Below are 21,056 nucleotides of genomic sequence, written 5' to 3' on the forward strand. Positions count from 1 at the left end.
AACTTAAGAATTACAATGCGCTATTATTCGCCATAAACGGTGATTAGCCATATGCCAGCCATGTGGCCCGTGTCCGACAAACAATTAGATTTAATACAATAGTAATTGTCTATGCATCGCTGCCCGAAATTTATAGTCTGTGGTTGTGGAAAGTGGTCTGTGGTATGATGCGAAAGTACTCGTGATAAAATACAGGCTATAAATGACAATACTTATAAACCTATATTCAATGTGTAACGGATATAAATGCGAAACGATTATTTACATTCAGTTCGAATGCTTTTGTTGAAGTTTCTTTAAACGTTTCGTATTTTTTTAATAGATTTATGGCTTGGTCTAATTTATTAACACTTTGTTGCAGAAATACATCGCTTTCGAGAGATCTCTTCCAACCTACTTTTATCCAGGAAACCATTATCGGTCAATAACCACACGGTCTTATTTTCGGACACTATATATTTTACTTATTATTAGGTAAATGTTACATACATTTACCTAATAATATCATATGCTTTTCTAATGTTTCATTTGTATATTTAAATGATACCCAAAGTATGTGTTATGTAAAGTGTTATAACTTTATATTTTTGAGCAAATCACAAAGGTCATCACAATCAAGAGGCGGTGGGAGGTATCACCAAATTTCTTGCCTTAGTCAACAGAAAACAAAATTGCTTTTGACATTTGAAGAAAATATGGTTCATGTCTGCTATTATTAATTATTTAAATGTGAAGTATATCGATAGCCAAAGACAAGATTATAGAGCGCGATAGAGATTATGTTTATTCTCGTATGTACAAATAACGTTGGAATATAATTAAAAGTGATCGAAAGACGGCAATGTGTACGTTCCGTTTGTGTCCGTTATTGGTTCAATCGTTTGAAATCTGAAAATGTTGGGTTGAAAAACGAGCCTAGCGGTCGGCCGATAACCATTGTGGATAAACGACGAATTAAAGGCGATAGTGGAAGCGGATCTAAATAAATCTATGGCTGAGCTTCTTGCGGGTCTTGGAGTTAGTTTCAAAACAATATTGAAGGATTTGCGTCAAATCGGAAAGATAAAACAGCTAGATAAGAGGGTACCACACAAACCGACCAACAGCGAGACACGTCGCGCGCGTCGAAGCCAGCATAGCTCTACTAAATCCCGCAATGAAAAGTAAACCATGTACAGTTACTCATAGAAAGATGGTGGTGACGGTCTGGAGGACCAGTGCCAGATTTGTACAATGTTGCCACTTACCGAATGGCACAACAGTGACGGCAGGTCACTTGCCAAGAATTACAAACAATGATAGAGAAGCTCGCAATTCCCTAACCAAGGCTGGTCAATCGGTTTCCTTTACGACACCGTGCCAGCTGACGATTGCAATGTACTCACGACTCAGGACCTTGCCCAAACAGATTTTTATTTTTCTCAAAATTTAGAAAAAAAATTAAGCGGGAAAAACGAATACCTGAGAGGCAGTACAAATCCTTTCGCTGACTTCATCGCCTCTCGTCCAGCAGACTTTTACAGTAAAAGCATAAACAAACTTTTATTAAATTGACATAATTATATCGATAATTTTCGCCAGCACTTCGCAGCGATTCGCTGAATAAGAAAAATAACCAAAATATTTATATTCTACAATCTTTATACAAATCTCCAATTTAGTTAGACCTAATAAAATATTTGACACAATTCGTCACAAAGTCTAAGATCTGCATTACATATAATAACTATATGATTACTATAATTTATATATGAACATATGAAGTAAACTTTTGCACCTACACTTTATTTATTTATTAACACTTCGTTGCAGTTAACTACAATAATAGGAATGCAAATGGCCTTATCGCTTTCAAGCGATCTCTGTAAGAAAAAACATGATAAGATGACCGCTAGAAGAAGTAGAAGAAGAAGACTACATAAGACATAGTTTCTTAGACAAAACTAACAGAAAAAGCAAAGCAATCACAAGATACGTAAACAGTGACAGGTACAATAATAAAAACAGGACGGATGATAAAGAAAAAGAGTACATGAATCACGATAATTTCAGATCAGTTAGTGTTTCCAACACTGTGTTGCCTTCTCACGCGTTGCGTGTAAATTTTACCTGAAGTTTTAATGTTAAAGATTACCTACTGTATAGATATTCTCAACTTCTCAAAGTATTTTTGGCTAACCTGGGATGTGATTGTTAAGCTCCATTAATAAGATGCTGTAATGTTATGTGAAGGAAAACCTCGTGAGGAGCCGGCTTGCGTTAGACCCAAAAAGTCGACGGCGTGTGTCAGGCACAGGAGATAATCTACTTGCCTATTAAACTGACAGATCATAAACTGGCAGAATATGAACAGAAATCGGAAGCCCAGGCCAGCCACTGATTTATTTGTATGTTATGTATTAGGTATAAAGTTTTTTTAATAAGGAATTTAAATTGGTACTGTGATTTAGCCCTTCAGGGGTTTTTGGGGATTTCTCTACTTTTAGTTTATATTTGTTAAAAATAATAATAAAACTAGCAATAAAAATTAAAAAAAAATATATATATATATATATATATATATTTTCAGTTCTTATTTCTTTGTTAAGACTTCCTTGCAGTAATAATATAATAATTAAATCTAAATGAGCACAACTGGCGGCCTTATCACTTCTGAGTAATGTCTTCCAGGCAACCACTGTGAATAAGAAAATTAGATAAAATACACAAAAATGTAAAAATACATAATACATTTAGTTATTTAGACAAAACTAAAAAATGACTCTTGAAAAAGAAAGAGTGCACATGAATCACGATCATTTTAGATGAGTTTCACTTAAGTTACTACGGAAGTAGGGATACGATGTGGTCAAGTAATGTTTGTACAACAGACATTTAATGGAAGATGGGGTCGTATCTTATTGTGGATCTATAAATAATAGGTACCTAGTATAATAACGATTATAGATCAACTTTTTTCAACTTCTATACTCAATTCTTTTCAATCCAAAAAAATCCTCTTATCTTATAAAAAAAATTCAAATTCTCAGGTCCTTATTACTATCTATATGGTACGCTCCTATAATAGATGCTTTTTGGAAATTAGATCTCACAGCTCGTCCTTCTAATGCGTTTAGGATCTCCGCCATTAAGTTGTGGAATACGCTCCCCAACTCCATACGATTGGCTACCTCTCTAACATCTCTAACTCTTCTGCATAAACATTTCTCAGCCATATTCTATCCAGCTCAATCGTGATTTTGTAATTCGAGTACTTCTTATTCTTTATGAATCCGTGAGATTAGCTTTTTAGTTTTTGAGTTATTCATTTTTTATAAGAATAGATATGCACTTTTTGTACTTTTGGTTTCCTGGATGAGATCGTTTGCATCGCTTATAATTTTGTATGTATTATGTTATTTGTTTTCCTATAAATGTTACGAAGTGTATATAAATAAATATCAATGGACGTACTTTTAAACCTTATGATATTTCGGTATACTTTTTATTTTTACATTTTACTAGAGTCAAGGTCCCACAATCATAGATAGTACCATGACAAGTATTTCTAAATTGGTACACATACGGATACCTAAATAAGTCTACATAGAGCGACCAGACCGGTTGAGACAGGATTCCGGCGTTAACGAGTTGCGCACACGCTGGTAGCATTTCGTAGAATTTCGATAATCGAAACATTTTTATTACTTTGTACTAGTGGATAGATCAGTATGGTTGTAGAAATCATATTTTTTATCAAACACGATTGGGTAAGTGTGTTAAATGCTTTGGGAGTTCGAAATTTCATAATATATGCTTCTCTGGTCACATTTATCTTGCAACTACCCTCGAAACCCAAAAAATATTGTTTTTGCCGGAAACCTATTAAGTCAGCGGTTTAGTTACTTACTGTTGAATTACGGTGCCTATAATTTATAAGTGAGGAATGGAGGAAGTCATGTTTTTAAATAACAACGGGCTAGAACAGAACAGAAGGGCAGAACGCTCAACGTCAAAAAGAAGATAAATTAATTGTAAATTTAATTAGTAAAACTGCTTACAGCTTAAAACCCAATGTTACGTCTTCTCCGTGCTGCTCTACGGCGTAGAATCTTGGACACTGACTTTGTCCAAAAAACTGGAAGCGTTCGAGACCTGGGTTTATCGACGTATGCTTAAAATATCTTAGGCTAACCGCATATGTAAAATACGAGCAACTAATCGTACAAGGTAAAGTGGCAGGCAGAAGGAGACCTGTCCGCAGACGTACGACTTGGTTGAAAACCTTTGGACAATGGTTTGGTCGAAGCACCAAGCCATAGTTTGGAGCGCGGCATATGAATGATGGCACTATAAGAAAAATAAGAGGGAATCCTTTTAGGTATTTCGAGTAAACTGTGTCTTATGTATTTTTTTGCAATTTATTTGGAGGAAGAAATCACAGGACTTAATAGCAAGCTAACTAGGCTGGAGCCTAGAGCGGTACATGACATAAATAATAATAATAAAGCCTTTTTTACTTCCATATCCTGAAGTCTGTGGATGTGGACTCCTCAACGCTTTCTTTCATCTTTGCCAATAGTCTGCCAGTTTTTTCCTGCTCTTCCAACATATCATCTTCTTTTTAGTCTGCCCACTCTTCTGTTAGCGGTTGGTCCCGGTCACTTGACATACTGTAAGAAAATGTAATTATAATGAAGTAACAAACGCAATCGTAAGCAGGCAACAACAATTGAACTTCACGGACTATATTATCTGATAACGAATACTGTGCAATTGAGATTACGAAGCATTAGGTATTTTAGGTTTCTTACATCAGTATCGCAGTTACGGGTAGAACCTAATTTTAATATCACAACTTTACTGTTTACAAAATATTTATATCGTGTTGTATGACAAATTGTTGAGGACAAGTATGGCTGAACACTAACACACCGTTTAACTACTTGAGTTATTCAAATTTACTTGACGTAGGCATATATATATATATATCTAAGAAGAATGAATGTAAAATGTATATGTTACTTAGATGGTAAGTTAAAATGGTCAGTTACTACTTGGTCAAAATATCTTTCTTTTTATTTTCTTTACAGAACTGGATAGACGTTTGGCCATAATCCCGATGTGAAATGAGATGCGACATATCGGAGGCAGACCTGTCTAGAAAATGCCTATTTTGCCGCCGCATGAACCCATATTATGCTGTTTAAGGAAGTTTGAAGTAGCAAGGAGTTCGATTCTTTTGCTGTTTTTAGAAACAAAGATCCAAGTCGTGTAGTGCAGCAGTTAAAGATGTCAACAAGGAAGGCGTGAAACTCCAGCGTTCTTCTAGACGAGCAATTGAACGGGATGATGGAATCAGATTTGTAGTTCCAAGGAACATTCTCAACAGCTTAAACTATTATAGAAGACTGAAAGACATGCAACTGAATGGCGATATTCAAAACTTAAGAGTTGAGATTCAACGAGTGAATCGTCGTCAGTAATTTGCCTAGATCGCTTCTCAATAGCATCTAATCTGTCGCCAAGACGCCAAGAAACTTAAGACGGCTCGCTATTTCCAAACAAACACCCCGGAAGGTGGGGCTGAATACAATCGCACTGTTTTTACAACTAGTTGGACAGGCCTGGGTGTTATTTGTTTTTAATTTGAATCACCTTAACCCGAAACCTCCTTAAAGGTCCAATTGAGACGTTCAAGCATAGCCTCCCTTTCAGAATGGTTGGTATTTGATTTTATTGTAGATTGTCGTTGATCTTTATCAGGAAGAGAGTCGTAGAAAGAGCATTTCCTTGTAGTACACCGGCATTAACAGCCACTAGATTATAAGACCAGCCATCCGATGACCACCTTAAAATATCGCTTTATTATCGCAATCTTCAAGAAATATGTGATCCATTTGCAGAAAGCATCCAGTAACCCACATAATGAGAACTTCGCTAGGAGACTTGCGTGATAAACTATATCAACGGCCTTAAAAATATCAAGAGATGCAGCAAGTGCTTCACCATGGCATTCCAAGGCGAGATGCGTGAATTAGAATGCCATTTATAGATTGGTTACGGCGAAATCCATATCGCTCAACGGGTCATTGTCTTTAATGACCCGTTGAAATACGTGAGATGGTGACTATCTTGCACAGAGAAAGGTCAACGAGATTGGTCGTATAATAAGTAGGGACACCAGGGCTTCCTTACCTGGACACAGGCTGAACGTCGACAAGGTTCCAGGACCTTGGCTCTTTTCCAGATCTTAAGGATCGTCTACAAGTGTATGAGAGACAATTCAGGTGCCCATGACTCGAGTACGAAAGCCGGTATTCCATCAGGCCTACTAGCTTTGTTCACGTCTAAATTGCGTAAAGTCATGAACATCAGTATGTCTGATCTTCATGTTTCCGGAACCAAATATTACAGAGTGAAACTTTTTTGTGACTTATTTATATATTTTAAAACTTTTTCTTTTTAGAGATATAATTTAATAGACCAGGGATACAAAAAAACTAGAATGTGTTATAGCCATTGTTAAATGAACAGCTTGTCTTTTTTTATTAATCCTTTAACCAAAATTGTAATCGTCTTCTTCAAGGAATTGTTATGGTGTATGTATATATAGGGTGATAAATAAAACAAAAACAAAGTAATAAGTACTTAATAAAGACGTTATTTTTAATTTCTATTTATCCGTAGTACAATTGTCTATATCGGTGAAACTATAAATTGGACCTCAACTCTATAGAATAAGTAGTAAGTTAATGTTAAATCTAGACCCGTTACATATTATATAGTTTTATAGAAGAATACGTGTTACGTGTTTATTACTGCAACGCGGGAGATACCTGAAACAATCCTGCCCTTTTTAAAAATCTTTTATATAGTAACTTAATGCTATTAAAATATTTGACACATCCACGAAGGACAGAGCTATTTTCCAAGATGAACAATTTACATAATAGTCCGGAAAGTCGTTTAAAACAAGGAAGCCATTTGTGCTATTGTCAATTAACCGAGTCTTGTCTTGTGAAGATGATATCGGAATTGGCAGTAAAAATTTATAATGTAACAATGTAGTCTGTCATTCACACGAGTACTAAAAAAACGCTAAAAAGTATTCGAATTGTGGAGTTATGTACTTAAATAATGTATTAAATTCGCGTATATATCAATTAAGACAGTTATAATTCAAGAAGTAAATATTTAAGCGCTGATTTTATTTGTCTCTACGTAATAATACTAGACGTAACAAATAGCATAGGTTTTTTTTAAGTTTAGCAAGAATTTGCCGCTGTATCCGTGCTTCTATCAAGCATAAGAAATAATGTTGGTAAATTTATAATAACTATTATGTATGTGTTAGTGTCACATCATTAATTAAATGTGAATAAAATGTAAGTATAAATTTAAGTCCTAAACATCGAGTCACAGAAATAGTTCATTAGTTGTAAAGAGTACCTAAGGTAAATTTGTTAAATCACCGGCTCCACGGAATTCACAGCACGGAATTCACCTTAAAACAGCTCCAAATTTATTTATATCGTTCTTTAAGACTTGTATGTAGTACTCCAAGTAATATTAAAGAGGTGCATGGCTTTGGACCCCTTAAAAAATTACATGCATTATGTAAATGATATTGTTGGTCTCAATGAATTACGTTCGGTTAGGTTTAAAGCCAAAAATTGGTTTTTATTTCAGTCATTTCACTAATAATGATGTTTTAATTAATTGCTATTGGGTGGACTATTGATATGACAAATTTACCAAGAATAATGACATATTACGCAAAGACTTACACCTAGTGTATCCTGTCAATCTCTCGTCGCAGTAAATCGAAGGGATAACAAATAATAGCAATCATAAATCGTTCCCACGTCACCTGGCGACAACTTATAAAGCCATTCACGCACTTGACCCTTTCAGAGCGAGAAACCGGGACGATCCGAATAAAATTATTAAAACCCTCTCACGGGTTGACGCACACGCTCGCACTAGCCGCGTTCGTACACACGCACACAACCGCTATCGTGTTTCGTATGGCTTCGGATTTCAAATCGGGTCGCGGCGGCCTTACCCTGGAGCAACAAGTGTATTTTTAGATGTGATGTATTTCGTTAGTTCGTTTGTGTTATTGCTTGAGGCGATCACTTGACCGTATTTGGTGACTTACGGAGTGATTATGATCGGGCATGATTCGCTTTAGATGGGCATATGTCCAATTATGCGAGATGAATTACATATAAGCTCTTGGTAATTCTTTTGCAATAGACATTTTAATATAGGCATTGAAGGTTTAAGTATTTTTAAATCTAAATAATTACATTTTTATTATGGATGTCAATTGACACTATAAAACAAAATTAAAAATATAATTCTTTAAATCTATCTATCTAGAGACCTGCATAAATGTAGGAAATCTGTGGAAATTTAAGGTGGAAAAAACACTGAATCAGTACGTATGTACGTAGGTAGGTGACGTAGTGCTGGAATGGAACCGTGATGTTTTCTCCGTGAAGCCTGTGAAGTAAAACTTCTGAGCTTCTGGAAGGATCTAGGCATGCTCTATGAGCCAGGACTTTAGGCACTTGAGATGTGGAGATATCGTCGCCTGCTTCGTATAAGCTGGATTCAGAAGGTTCAAAAACGTACCTACCTGGGCCATGTATTGCGCCATGAACGGAAGGAAGAAATCATGGCTTCTCAATGTCAAGGAGTAGCCGTCTACTCCTAAATATCCGTATATTGCGACAGCGGAAGAGTTGCATCTGGAATAGGACAAGATGCGCTTCAAGAAACTAACGGCTAACCTCCAGTAATGGAGAGGCTCATCTGATGTTAATGACAATGGATGGTCAATGCCAGAGGGTTCGCCAGTGAGTTGCCCATCTAAGCTAAAGCCTTAACTTGGTATTAAACAGTCACCTCCGTTTTGTGAAGCCGATAGTAGTTTGCTTTAAATCCAAACTATGGTGTCGAACGGTATTATAATTTGCTAAAAATATGAATATGAACATAGAAATTGTATAATGTATATTAGATGAATCATTTAGCGACATAGACAAAATAAATATTATTATTATTCTTATTGGGGATATATGGTAATTCTTTCTCGGGAGAAATATTACAATTTAAACTTGAATTAAGAAATAATCTAATAATATTTTACTTTGATATATAAATATGAAATTGCTGATCTATAAGCGAATGACTGCCACGCAGCTGTGACAAATTATGTATTTCTATTAAAGAATACAATATGCAAGGGGTGTTTAATAAATAGTGATAATGAGATACATTCTCTTTGACTTACTTGATTAAATTTCCTTGTATTTCACCTTTCCGGCTCACTTTGCCTATCTGCAACTGTACCATGCCAGTTTTGCCTAGGTCGGCCAAGGTTCGGCTTTCTTTACGGGTTCCAATCTACCAAATAATATGATTGAGATCCCTACGGAGTGTATAGCCTGTTTTTCCATTTGCGTCACTTGATCTGCTGAATCGGAGTTTCTCGGCAGCGCTTCGGAGCGCAGTTGCTGGTTCTTCATTCTCTCCGAAAAGTAATAACAATATGTCAGCCGTAGCCCAGACATAAGATATAATAATTTAAAAAAGCCATTTGATTGCGTTGTGTCGCAATGTGCTCTTAAAAATGGATAAAATTTAAGTTTGCGCGGTAATAAAATATGTCTGCTTGGAAATTTTACTACGGAGCTCGAAAATTAAAACTTGTGAGCAACATTCGGGGTTCATGCTTCTTCATATTCTAAAGTTGCGTTGGTGTGCTGTGTTCAAGCACAGAAGAACTTCCATCAACGATGGGAGGCCAAACACGGGTAGTGACTGAACAAAAGATTAAAGTTGAAAACATTGCCGTGCCGGATTATCGTGTTTCTATTGTATAGTGGAAGTAATTAAGGTTTCTATTGGAGGTGTCTATAATACACAACCATTGGGTATGAAACAAGTTATGTATGAGCCCTGGGTTTCCATAACTTTTCTGCAAGATCTTTATCTTTTGGCTCAATTCATAAATGAGATATGGATTCAGATATGGACAAAACATGGCTTCAGCATTACGACCCGAAAATAAAGAAAAAGTTCATGACTTAGAAGAGACCGGCATTTCCAACTTTGAAGAAATTTAAGACTATTGCATCCGCAGTAATACTATCGGCTGTTTTTTTTTCTGGGAAAAACCTTAATCATGGAGTCACCATTACGAGAATTTTGTACACGGGCAAATAAGAAAGTTGCATGAGCCAATACACAAGCACCGTGGTAAAGTCGCTAAATTTTTTTTGTTTCATCAAGATAACGCTCCGAAACAAATCCACAGTTGTGCTAGCTGACATTCAAGAAGCTGGCAAAATTGATAGAACGTCCTCCATCAGCTAGCTAGCTCTATAACTAGCTCCCAGTAATTTATACGAATTTCCGCGGTTAAATGAACTTCTCAAGGTCTATCAATATGAAGATGATCGTGTGACACAATAGGTACTCGCCGCGGTACACGATTTTTATGGAATCATCTTTAAAAATATATATATAAAGTGTGTAAACAGGGAAAGGTTTGCGTCACAAATATAATAATGAAGATTTTCAATTGCTGAAACTTCACCTGGAAAGGATATTTTGTAAACGCTCATATCTCAGTCAAATGTTAACCTTTGACACTGCAACAAAATAATTTTCTTAGCAAATAGACGTTCTTTACCTTCTAGACGAAGCGTATAAAAATCTAGGGAAACTGATCGCGAAGTAAACGTTAATAACTAATTACTAACGGAATACCGCAGTTTTAAACTTACACAGCTCATATTATTACGAGAAAATTACGGGATTTTCTTTGGAATACGTTAATATTATAGCCTCTCGGAGAATCAAAGAAAGTTAGCTATGTATTAATATTGATATTGAAAGTAGTGTTGGATTAGTATCTGTAACAATGAACTTTCTGTCTAATTAAGCGATTCACACGATAGTACGGTGAAGGAAAACATTGTGAAGAAACCGGCTTGCCTTTGACCCAAAACGTCGACGGCTTCTGTCAGGCACTTAGGCTTATCACCTACTTGCCTATTAGATAGATACAGAAATCTGAGGCCCAAACCAAAAGGTTATAGCGCCACTGATATATACGAGTAGTATTTATTAAAAATATTTCAATTTTAAATTTAACTAGACAATTGCATTACATTCAACTTTTAACCCTCCTACGTAAGGTTCGTGTTCCAATATTTGTCTATTCGTTTAGTGGTCCGGTAGAACCAATTTACATATTCGATAAGGAATCTTTGTGCTGGGCCTAAAGTGATTCGAGAATCTAATTAGTTGGTGTCAATACACTTTGTAAGTCTTAGCTATAGCTTAGTTTGTAGCCCATGACATGTTGGAGGTCCAGAGTTCGATTACCGGTTTAGTTCAATACCTATGATCGATTGAAGATGACAAAATACGACGAATGATGTGTGATATCCAAGTATATTATAAACAAGCTACGTGCTTATCTGAACCATGAATATTCAACACATGAACTACTAAATTGAAAAACCTTTATAAATTAAGCAGTATAGAAATACCAAAAGGCACAGCAGGCTAATATAATATCAAATACTAAAGTAAGCCTCATTTTAATCTAAATAACATTTTCATTAAACTTTTAAAACCCATTTTCTAACATTTTCAAAAGTGGATCAATGGGATTCGAGTGAATTAGCTGGCATAGAAATATGACATACATCGCGGGAAGTATGATTTTCAGTATTTGATTTTTGTTGATTTATTAATTGAGCCGTGCACGAAACAAAGAGAAACTAATGTGTTGCGTGTATTACATAGTAATTGCAGATCGCAACACGTTCAATGACACTTTAACAAAGGATTTCTCGCAATCTCAAGTATGATGTCTATCGTCACATACATTGCATTTCAACAAGATCTGATCTGCATCATTTAAATTGTAAATCCCTTCATCCATCATTCATTACGGGAATGTTACCATCTCTAATCAATTAGTGAGAAAAAACCGAGCCACGACTCGCGAGTAACCGCTCATTATTTCTCACACTTTTTTTATTGCGGCAACATTATACGTGGGTGTGGTTGTAATTTCCTTTCACCGACGTAAGGGCACACACGCATTCGCGGAACCGTTCGGTCTATTCTCGACCTTAGACTCATCGAGTTGTATGCTAATATCGTTTGCGTTCCGCTGAGACTGATAAAAGATTAATCAGCCGTCCCTTTTCGTTCGCCTCGCTCTCGTTCATTCTCGGCTATGTTTTACGCGCCAGGAGGCACAGCGTTGTTTTGGCGGCAAAACGCTTCGGGGATCACGTAACTCAATAATGCGAACGCTCTGAAGGGCGACCGGCACAGCATGTTTTATTTACGGCGCTTCAATCCGATTTTATGTCGGTTTTCCGTACCGTGGCATTAGTTCGTGAGTCGGCATATTTTGTGCAGCCTGTGCGTGACAGCTCCGCACCGATATTGCTTATATTAACTTGTTTGTCGTTTGGAAATAAATTGTGTACGATTTCCGTACCTCTAACTGCCGTAGGCCGAGTCGTGACTCGACAAATTTAGGACGGCGATTATTTACGTTACAGATTGAAATAGATACATGCATTTTTTCCGGGAACCTAATACGGGATATTTTTCGTCTTTATATACTTTAATTCTAATTCGAATTATAAAGCCAAAGACTTGATTTAGGTCAAGGCGCTAATTCGGGAAGGTATGGTTCGGTTTGAATTTCTTTTGTATTCTATAAGCAGATAATAATAAATATCTGCCACGGTATTAATCTACGTAATTTATTAACACACTTTAATCACATCATTAATAATAATTTGGGATGATAAAAGACAAAAAACCGTATAAACCCTAAGTAAAATAAATGGCTGAGTCCTGCTTATTATAAAATGGAGTAGGTACCCTAGTTAGTCGTGCAATTAGTAACCCCCGGGGGTTTAGGGGCAAAGGGGTGGCGAATACGGGGGTGCGAGGGTTGCCTTTGTTCATTTCCACGCTTTGAGGAAATGGAATTGGAAAATCATTTGGCTTTTAGCTGATTGCACTGTTTCGAACCGATTTCGATATAAGCGTTTCCTACACACTCCTGTGTAGTTTTTTTATTTATTTACACTATTGTGGACCAGAATTAAATAAAAATTGTATGAACACTAAGCTGAAAAAGCTATCAATCAGGTTAAAAAAATATTGGGCGGGCTTAGAGCTCCTAAGCGATCTCTTCCAAGCTACATTAATTAAAGAAAATACTATTTAAGTAGTACATAGTATTATTAATAAAATAATAACAATAGTATAGCCAAGTGGTTGAGTGGTTAATTTTAGCATTAAAACGTCTGTTGATCTATTTTCCTATTTAACAACTACGACAACTTAAGCTTTTATAGTAGAGAGTCCATAAAGTCCTTAAAGAAAAGAGCGTTCATAAAAGACCGGCAACGCATTTGCGAGCTCAAGCATTGAGTGTCAATCACTTAACATCGGGTGAGCTTCTTGCCAGTTTGTCCTTAGTTATTTAAAAAAAGAGAAGACACTTTGTTTAAGATATTTCAATATTATTATGTATTACATAATGCACGCTGATTACTTAACGAAAACTGTCTTAGTGTTTTTTTCTTTATAAAATGTGATAGATAATATTCATCAAATACCATGAAATATAGGTCAGATTTTCTTGATTATAAAACCTCGTATAAAGTATTTATTGGTCAACTAAATATTGTAACAAAATGACACACTTGTAAGCAAGCATTGAAAAGACTTATTTCAAAGCTGGTCATGACCTAAAAAGACGTCAAAATTATGAATGCGAAATTCATTTTGGTCTTTTTCATGTTCAATTCATAGAATTCAGGACACACGACCAACTTTCGTGTATAGGCTGTTGAATTGAAATTAATGAATGAGTGAGTTTAAAAAACTAATATTTTCATATATATCCAAATTCCGCGCTTAGACTCTCACTAGGTCCGTTGTGCGTAAAGTCCTGACTAACTAAGCCCACCTGGTTCCTTCCAGAAGTTTAGAGACAATTCAACCATATTCAATACTTAGATAGCTTCGCCAATACTGGATTATTAGAACAAACTATTACGATAATAAGGATACTAATAAGGCACTTAAAATATTTTCTACTACGGTCCTGCTTTAAAACAAGTCCTTCGAAATAAGTGTATGCAATATCCTAAAAGGTCGCCACGCACTTGCGAGCCTTCTAATGAGTGTCAATGGGCGGTACTATAAAAAAAATTCAAGGTAAACAATTTTATCAAACATAGTTTTTGAGTTGGATTAACGGAAGCTCTCAAAAGGGAATATTTTTCCCGTTCTTGCATATTTTTAATTTATAAAAGATTTTGTATCTCGTTTAAAGTTTTCTATAACTAAAGTAGAGGACATTATAAAGACAGTAAGGCAATTGAAATACCGGGCTCATGACGGGAGATAGCAGGCTGAAATGGACAAAAATTATTGCAGCATGGCAACTACGAGACGGAAAAAGGAAAGAGGAAGACAGAGACAGAGATGAGTAGACCATATAAAGAGGCACAACATGGACAGGAAGACCTACATTAGAAAAAAATGGAAGCAGCTAGAAGAGGTTTATGTGACACGGCGGAAAACCGGCACATCTGATGTATTACATTAAGTTTGGTTTTTTAACTAAAAAGTGTTTATATAATATACTGGATGTCAGAAATAAAGGCTTAATAAAGAGTTTTCTTTATGTTATTTAAGATATTACGGCCACAAATATTAATGAACAAATTATCAGTTTTCTGATACTTTGTAAAATATTTGTTATTCATCTCTGTAACTCTTATTACACAAGATACTAGTATATTCATCAACTAAATGTACTGATATTATTATTACGCTCCTACGACGGCACTCCAACAGCATAGTTTTAAAACAACAAAACTCCCATTGGTAACCTTTCAAAGACATGCTCTCTTTTGGAGGAGATGTAGTTCGTACCTCCTTAGGTAGACCTCCGCTTTGAGCCGTCAATCACTCTCATCATTTGTTTATGCATCAGGAAATAAAAAGACACTATATATTGAACGAAGTAGGCTGAAAAAAATATTTTACGGCTTTTTCAGGCTTTGATTAAAAAGTTTCAGGTAAAAGGTTCACGCTAACCTGTAGGGAACAAAACACAAGCGGTCCTTAAATTCAAATAAAAAACATCGTATAGGTGTCTTAGTTAGATATTTTGTAATCAATATTGGTGTCATGTTAATATAGTTGTTTTTTTAAAGGAGTGTAACTGGCAAGAGGCTCACCTGATGTCAAGTGATACATGGACATTGCCAGAAAGCTCGTAAGTGCGATGCCGTCCTTGTTAGAATTGGTACTTTCTTTTCTTGAAGGACCCTAAGTCGAATTGGTCCGGAAATACATCACTGGGTAGCTGGTATATGACTTCCAAAACTTGCCGAAAGCAAAAAATCATATTGATAGCCATTTCTGCCGAGTCATCGAACCATTGGCCAGCCTAAACTCAACCATCTTGCACACCATCACAGAATGACTAAATAATATCTTATTTCCTTATGGAAAGTGTTTCTTATTTCTCGTCACGAACGTTTGGGTTCGATTATGATCAGTGAACACTTATGTCGTGACTTCGGTGATTGCATGTACTGTACAATTCACATATACGATGAATTGATCTAAAAATAGTATGAAAATTTGGTTTAGGTTAGCACTGGCAAGAATAAGTTATTCAAAGAACATCATCACGCAACAGCCGAACAGGTATTACTCAGATAAATGTATTTTATATTGATTTAAACGTAAATGTTTGAATCTTTTTGTATATACATATAATTCCATCTTTGGATATATGTTTAGTGTAATTGTTTTTTGTTTATACAACAAGTATGAGTAAGGTGTGTTCACTTATTTATTTATTTATTTTGTAATCCTACAGCTAAAATAAATTAAAAAGATTAAGATATAAGTCAAATAATCATTAACGATCTTTATGATTTACGATCCGTATCTACCAAACAAAAACAAATGTCGTTTGTCGGAACCAGAACCCAAGACCTGATGGCATCATTGACTAAGCGCAGACGGTATAACTTGGGTACTTCCAAAGGTCTTGTTGAAGAGATCGCTATATCAAATCTAGAATGATGTCGAATTTGTTCATTAATTTTGAAACCACATCATGTTGACACGACTCTAATCTCGCATTGATTATAAACGCGTTCATTTATTCATAGTTTCGAAAGGTCAGATCTGTAATGTCTCAATCTATCAAGGTGATCAGACTGCATTGGATTTTAAGCAAACCTGTACAAATCTGTTGTTACTAAAATTATTGATTAACCACAACAATATGGGTTGCTTATCTTCTTTATCAGTGAATGAAATCTTCGGGTGAACTAGATTGGGTAATATCCAATGGAAGAAGAAGTTGATGCTCATTTGTTCCGTTCTGCGCAAAGTCGTGGTTAACTAAGCTAGCCCAGATCCTTCTAGAAGCTCAGACGTTTCCTGGGCACTTCGCAGGCATTACGGACCAACCTCACTGCTCCGACAACTGATCTGACTGATCACAATTGAACAAAACGCGCCACACAGTATTCTCACCCTAGAGAACGTGGGGCTAATACATGTTTTGACATTCGCTTTATCTTCTTTTTCAAACCATTTTGTGGGAGCCTGTATTGATGAATATACTGAGTTGATTTTCACTCTTTGAAATAAGTTTGATTACTTTACAAGAGATTTTTAATTATATCGCTGATATCATTCTCAATTCTTATACATATAATCAGCAACTTTTAATGGCGTAATGACTGGGCTATCTCGTTCTTACAACTTTATTTGTAATTGATGAAAATATTCATAAATTTTCCAACAATCTTCCAACTTACTGTAACTTTGTCTATCATACTCTTAAAGATCTTTAGGTTTCTATGTAGTTTTAGTTATTATTTTGTTTTGTGATTGCTTGTTTAATTTTTTCAATGTGTTATCAATACTAAATCATGAATATTAAATGTAAATATATACCTTGCGAAAAATAATCGTAGATTATTTATGATTAATGTATGTAATTAGTATGATGAATGTTTATGAGGTTTATCGTCACTTAATTAAAGCTTACGATATCTTACTGGCGGCAAAAAGTAAACGGTTTTCTATACGTATTAATTATAATTCCGAATTAATTTTGGAAAATTTGTTTGACTTTAATTATGTTTTTATTCTAGATTATTTAAATGTTGCACATAAATTGTATAAATTAAGTGATTTGTATAACTTGATTTATAATTTATATATAAGTTGCGTCATTTATAATCTGAAATTAATTCCGTTGCTCAATTGGATAGGGTTGGGCGGTTTGTGATTTAAATTCCAGGACATCGTGTATTCCAGTTCACGGCCATGGAAAAACAAAGTTTTATTAAAGTTAAAATTTTATAACGTTAACCGACTGTATGTATTAAGAGTGAAAAATATTAACGATACAGCGACTGTATGCTTACCTATTAATAATTTCTTCTCTATCCTTAATGCCTCAGTCTCAGTCCGAAATGACGTCAGTTTTGTGGTCATTTAGCAGGGAAGGCTGATTTAGCCTCTAAGAAGCTTTCGGGCTATCGCTTGCAACTCTATTAAATGCAGATTCAGCCCTACATGGAGTACTGTTCTCATCTCTGGACGTGATGCAACTAAGAGACTAACCAATTTTATAAAGGCCGGCAGACGCACTGGCGAGCCTACTTAGCTGCTTAGCGAGCAGCAATGTGAGTGTCCATGGGAAGCGGTATGACTTAACATCAATTGAGCGTCCAGCCCGTTTGCGTCTAGGTATATAAAATAATAATAAGAAAACACCCGTTGGTGCTGGATTAAAAAAAGTCTCTGAAATTCCCTAGATTTCGCTTTCCTTTGACTGCGAAAAGTACTTTTTAGGTAAAAATAATATAACGCCATTATCAAAATTAAGAACAAAAATGAAACACACATACCACACATTGATAGTGATACACACTTCAACATAAATCCCTTCTCTCTATAACCTGGAAGTCAAGCGTTCGCACCCCATTGAGTACAAATCCACAATCCTCATGCAGACAAGCACTGCGGCTGTCAGATGTAATAACTTATTCAGAGAAGTTGTTCGGATTAATATCTGCAGCTGAGCTTCATCATTGGACTTATTTCACGGACGGATTTCAGAATACCATCCGTACGCCTCGACGTCCACAACTCACCCCTTTTTGAGGCTCTATCTTCTACACATCACCTGCCCTGCCCACTTCTTTTCTGAATCAATTCGACTTGGGTCTCTCTAGAAAAGACTCCAAGGGAACTCGCGAGCCCCCTCGTATTGAAAGTGTCCATGGGCAGTGTCCTGTATCGATATCATTTAACATCAGACTGTCATCATCCTGCCCGTTTTTCCTTGTTATATATGTTAAAAAACTTGTTGCCGAACTCTGACTATGCGGAACTAGCTGCTCTAGAATCAATTCGACTTAAGGTCTTTTAAAGTGCGTACCAATTCTTTAAAGGCCGGCAACGGCAACTCAACATCAGATGAGCCTTTGCCAGTTTACCCCCTTTTCTATAAAGAAGACGCAATAAATTATCTTTGAGAATAAAGAAGATTAACAAAACGGAAGTGCCAGTGAATAGTTAACCAATAAGGAAGAATGTTATGATGCTCACGTTATATATGCAAGTTTATTTGTGGAAGGTTTGTGCGCTATAATGTTATTTTAATCAAGCGATTAGTATGCGGCAGGCGAATTAATTGAATGGTGTTTCAATTCACGCTATTAACTAGTTACTGACCGTAAACGAAGCAATAACTTATATAATGAGTTGCATGGATTCCTGTATTGTTCGTTACGTTAGGTTTTAATGCTAAATAAATAAATATGTTTTCGTCTTCAATGAAATTGTAATATAGCTAATGGCCTTGATGATAAGTTGAAGTTTTTAATGATTTTATTCTTCCCTGGTAACATTAAATGCTTTTACATAACAAATATTAAGAAAAATACACTTACGTTTAAATGTTTTTATTGATTTTAAATTAATTTAAATGTTTTTAAATAACATAATAAGTGCTTTATTAAAAATTGGATTTGCTTATAAAACCCAATAATCTTTCGGTAAAAATAAGAAAATAAGTATTTTACCATCAAGCTATTTAGTTAGAGAATGTTGTAGAGAATGAATGGTTTTCAAATTCAATTATTACTCATAAATCAGTACCTACAAAGTTCTAGTTTATTAACATACAATACAGTCATCATCTTCAAATTGATAGAGAAATATTTCGCTATCCGAGGAAGTATGTAGAAATCCTTAGTAGCTATGACCGGTGAATATGGAAGACGTTCCATCAATTTGGAGCCAGCTTCTTGAATGGTAGCCATTGCAGTCTGAACTTGTACGCAGGAGAATTATCTTGGTGAAATCAAACTACCTTAGTTCAATTGCCCGCACAGTTGCTTGCGTATTTGCGCAAATTTGTTATTTGTACGAAATCCACGCAACAGTGGTAGGACCAAATATGGTATAATGGTGGTGTATAAAGGTATTTGATGATCACCTTGGGTGTCCTATAAAAAACAGCCCATGATCTTATCGGCGGATGGAACCGCCTTAGTTTTCTTTCGAGTTGGAGATGACGGTCTCTTCCAAGTCATCGACAATTTTTTCGTTTTCGCGTCATAATGATTTTACGTCATCCATGATTCGAGCGAAAAACGAGAGCTTTGTGACATTCTCAATTTTGTTGTCCGCGTCACAAAGCATTCTGGAAGCCTAATGCGCTGACTCCTGCTTTTACCCAAAAGCTTGTGTATCTATCTTACTTAGTTCCTACAGAAATCATCATTTCTTCTGCTATAAAACAAACAGTAACGAACAGTCCGTGTCTCGAGCGGCGGTAATGGTAGTTCTTCCCTCCTTGATATTAGCACATCAAAGCGCAACTTTAGTATATGGTGCAGCATCAATCCCTAACGTTGCTCTCAAGTCTTCTTTTAGCCGCTTACGGCTCACAGCACAGCAGCGCGCGAACTTATATTTAATTATTACGAAAACGTTCCGATATTAACTTTAACTTAACAAATTACTTTTATTTTTATTATATCTAATGTCTGATAAACCTCAAAGTATTTTTATTTTCTCTCCAAAGAGAACAATATCTATAATTATTAAGCATTTCATTTTCATGTAACACTTGAAATAAAAATTATTTTGAATCTTTTTCGTTTTACGTAAAACACGAAAGTAACAACAATTCAACATTAATTGTAGCACCTATGACGAGGACGGGATTTCTTCGATCTTCTCTTATTTCTCTTCCATCCGTTTGGGTCAAAATGTGTATGCGTTGTGAGGAAAAGAGATAAAAGTGTACTTCAGTTAAAACTGTACAAGTAGACTGATTTATTTTTATAAATAGCAATAAATTGGGATTTGTAAATTTCTTGATAAAATGGGGATGGGATTGATTTGCTCTTGTTCAAATAATTTGTATGACTCTAAGCTTGGCGATTAGAGAGGCGGGGAGTTTATCGCCAGTACTTCTGGCGCGCCCTTGCGAACTGGTAGTAAATGTAAATTTACAGATTTTAAATTTAACTTGTTTTCTGACGTTGATAAGTGTACTTGGTTACCTATATGAATAAAGTTATTTTGAGTTTGGGTAAATGTTTTAGTTTGCTTAAATTTTTTCTCTGATATAATACCGAGGTCAAAACCGCTTAGTTATCTTAAAAAGATTTGGTTCTGATTGAACAACATTAAAGTACCGAAATCCATTACCACGCTCTCATAACTGAATATTTTACGATATACCCCTTATCTAAGAGTACAGCCGCACTGTGGCTTGTACCCGCAAAGTATTAACGCGTGACCGCTATAAATACGAATGTATTTATACACAACATTATTTTAAAGTATAAATTATTTGTAATTATAATTATTAGTATTGGCCTAGTTGCTTCAGCGTGCGACTCTCTTCTCTGAGGTGGTAGGTTCGATCTGCGACTGTGCACCAATGG

Source organism: Pieris brassicae, chromosome 6, assembly GCF_905147105.1.
Source record: "Pieris brassicae chromosome 6, ilPieBrab1.1, whole genome shotgun sequence".
In the NCBI taxonomy this organism is placed as follows: domain Eukaryota; kingdom Metazoa; phylum Arthropoda; class Insecta; order Lepidoptera; family Pieridae; genus Pieris; species Pieris brassicae.